The sequence below is a fragment of the Spermophilus citellus genome (genome assembly GCF_964194105.1).
Source record: "Spermophilus citellus genome assembly, chromosome: 5".
Taxonomy (NCBI): Eukaryota; Metazoa; Chordata; class Mammalia; order Rodentia; family Sciuridae; genus Spermophilus; species Spermophilus citellus.
The window spans coordinates 93798458-93802019 of record NC_138186.1 but is presented as its reverse complement, the minus strand read 5'-3'; positions in this window follow the sequence as shown (position 1 = coordinate 93802019).

Genomic DNA, 3562 nt, shown 5'->3' with positions numbered 1-3562 from the left:
CCTCTTAGCTAAATCATGAAGGGAAATATTAATTTTAAGAAGTGCCAGCCAGGTGCAGTAGTGCACATCTATAATTCTCGAAACTTGGGAGGCTAAGGCAAGAGGATCACAAGTTGGAGGCCAGATTCAACAACTTAGCCGACTCTGTCTCAAAATAAAAAGTTTGAAAAATGACTGGGGAGATTATCAGTGGCAAAGTGACTGTAAGTTCCTTGTACTCCCCCAATTAGTTAATTTTTTAATTAAATAAAAGAAGTGCCAGAAGACAGGAGCAAACAATGTAATTTTCAGGAACTTTGCAGGTATTATTTTAGAACTTTACAGGTATTATTTTGTATTATTATTTATACACATAATTCTTCAGCAAGCTTGATGAAGTACAAGAATATAAAGTCTTATAAAAAATAAATACACAATCATAATATAATGCAAGGTATAACATGTTACAGCTTAGATTTATTCAGAATTTTATACTGAATTCTATTAGTGCATTTAAAGAATGTGTTTTATATAACATACCAAAATAATTTCATAATGTACCAGCTAGTTAGACCAACCTACATAATCCATTAGGATTGGAATATAAAAAACTTCACTTACTCAACAAATATTTCATGAACACCTACTATGTGCCAGATCTTGTTCTAGGAGCTTGGGGTATATCAGTGAACAATACAGACATAATCCCATAATTTCATGGAGCTATATTCTAACAGACCTTTAAGCCATTAAACTTTATGTTTTACTAATAAAGAGCATTATAAATTCACTGTATACAAGGCGCATATGTGTCTAACATGCTTTTCTTTCTTTTTAATTTTTTTAATCTTAGAACTTTGCAAGGCCATAAGATCATTAAAAGGAAATATAACCTAGAGGAAAAGTGTTAGGGCTATGTGATGGTCCTTGAGAAGGAAGCAAGGAAGAAATCAAGAGCACGTTTTAAGAACTAGATATGAGCATGCATATTATGAAGAAAACAATAACAAAAAGAAAAATTGGAGCTTGAAATAGGCTCACATTTTGAATGTGACCTCTTGTTGCCCAACATTTTCTGATAAGCAGGATGACCTCAGCTAGGGTATGACTTATTCCCTACTTAGAAACTGAGGTGAAAAACAGAAGTGTGAAGGAATATAGGGAATATTATGACTCACAGCTGCTGTTGCCTCTGTGTGCCTCTTGATGATAGCAGTTTTGCTTGTAACAAGAGCAAAGTTCATACACATCGCCTTTTCATGATTTCATGAATATTATTTAAGGAAGACTGTAATAACTGACTAATTAGCTAGACTCCTTGGTTAAAAGGGAAAAAAAAGTTGTACACATAAAACCTGTTCCTTTTCAGACAAATTTTTCATTTGTGTCTGAATGCCAACAGAGTCGGATATATTAACATTTTTGGCATTCTATTTCAATGACATAACTATGTTTTCACAGAAAAATTGTGAAAAATTGAATGTAAAACTGTAAATATAATGTTTATGAGGGACCTTTTGGAGGTAATAGATTGCTGTGATGGTTGCACTGTCCTGTAAATTTACTAAATGTCATTAACTCATACAGTTAACATGGATGAATTTCATTGTATTTAAAGTATAGTTGAGTATAAAAATCTTCACTGTAACATTGATTATTGTTGATTGATTCTTCTTTGTTCTTTGGCTGGGCTTGAAAAACTAAATACTATGAGCCTATTTTAAGTGCTTTGCAGGTTTTCAAAAACGCATCTGTAATAGAGAACATGATTTCAATGCCTTCTACAACTTTGTAATTTGTTTCAAATATATGCTGTGTTTATGCTGGTCTCTGGGCAGTTCTAGATAGTTTTGCTGCAGTGCAGTCTTCAGAGACTCTAGATGAATGCTCTGATTCATCATGATCAGAAGTCCTTCAGAAATGATTGTATTGGGCTTACAGTAAAGACCTCAGCCACCAAGCTATGGTGCATATTTACCATCAGGTTTGTGTTAGTACATCCTCACTATTGCTGATTTGCCAAAACCCAGGACCACACACAGAAGCTGCTATAAAAGGAACATTTCTCATCACTCTTCTTTGATGTTGAACTAAAGAGCAAGCAAATGAGCTCAAGGGACTAACCATTTTATGTTAAATTATTAGATGGTTCAATACAAGAATATGTTCAAAACTCACTAGTAAACCAAAATCCTCTAATCTTTTCTCTACAAATGATTTGGAAGTTCTGTGATCAGTATTTTATGCCAATAAAATTTCATTTGAAATAGTTGATTTAATAGAAATCTATTTCAGATCAAGAATCAGATTCTTAATCAAAGGTGGCATTTCCAAGCTTCAGCATTGGAAAATGTTCTCAGGTTTAAGATGAAGCTAACAGTTGTGGCAAAAACTGACTTAGAACTGAGCAGAGCTGGCGTGTGTTGTTTTAAACCAAGAATGTGCTCACAGATGGCTCAGAGCGAGATTTAGCAAGTCTGTGCTAATCACACTCATACATGGGAATATCTCCACTGAAAACAGCCACACTTCATTGTGCTCCTCATGTGGTTTTCTTACTTGGTTAATAATTACAATAAAGTAGAAGATTTAATGGTCTGAAATATTTCGTGTTTCACATTATAGTTGCAATTGAATGTATATTATAAAAGGAGAGAGTTCATGGGAGGTGTTTCCAATTCAAAGTCTAATGAAGATACAAAATATTTTCAGAAGTTCAGCTTTGGATAAATAAATCTTTGTGGGTTCAGGATAGCTTCACTTCTAGACATTTTTCAATTTCTGAGGTAGCATCAAGTAAGTTAATTCCTCATACCTAAAAAAAGTATATAAAATAAGAATACAGTATATAAATCTGACCTTAAAACAATCAATCTTTTCCATTATAAAACTATATTTTATCATGTTTTACTACATCAGACACTTTCTATTAAGTATTCATTAACTATACAAATTTAATATTCTTGTATTATTAAATATCTTTTGCCAAATTATGGTAAACACCAAGACTTATTTATTTTAAATTTTATTTAAATTTTGCTTTTATAATAGAACATAAAATGTCTCAATGAGATATGATTGGGAAAAGAAAGTATATTCAATTAACAAATATTAATTGTTATGAATTATGAGTGAGGCACTGAACAATATTTGAGTATACAATATAGAATAGAGAAGAAGAGCAACATATTTTTCTATTCTCTCAGTGCCTAAATTCTCCTAGAGAATAGATTAAAAAAATACATGAAGGAGACAAGTATAGATTTGCAAGAGATCTATAGACAGAGTTAGAGAGTGATGTAATAGAAAGGGATCAGAAGAGGCCTCTTCTAGGCAGGGTAATCAGGGAAGGCCTCCAAAGGGACTTGAGCCAAAGTCTGAAGGAAAAGGATCATGGACCTTTCCTAAATCCCTAAATCTTCTATTACTGCTGATGTAGCTAAATTGTAGCAGAAAATATCTCCCTCCTCTGGCTCGTTTATATTAGCAGTAGGAGTCCAGAGAGCTTATGTGTAGACTATTCCAGAAAAAGAAGGCTGTATAAGATAATATATTTCTGTGTTTGTTTCTGACTTTTGTTTAT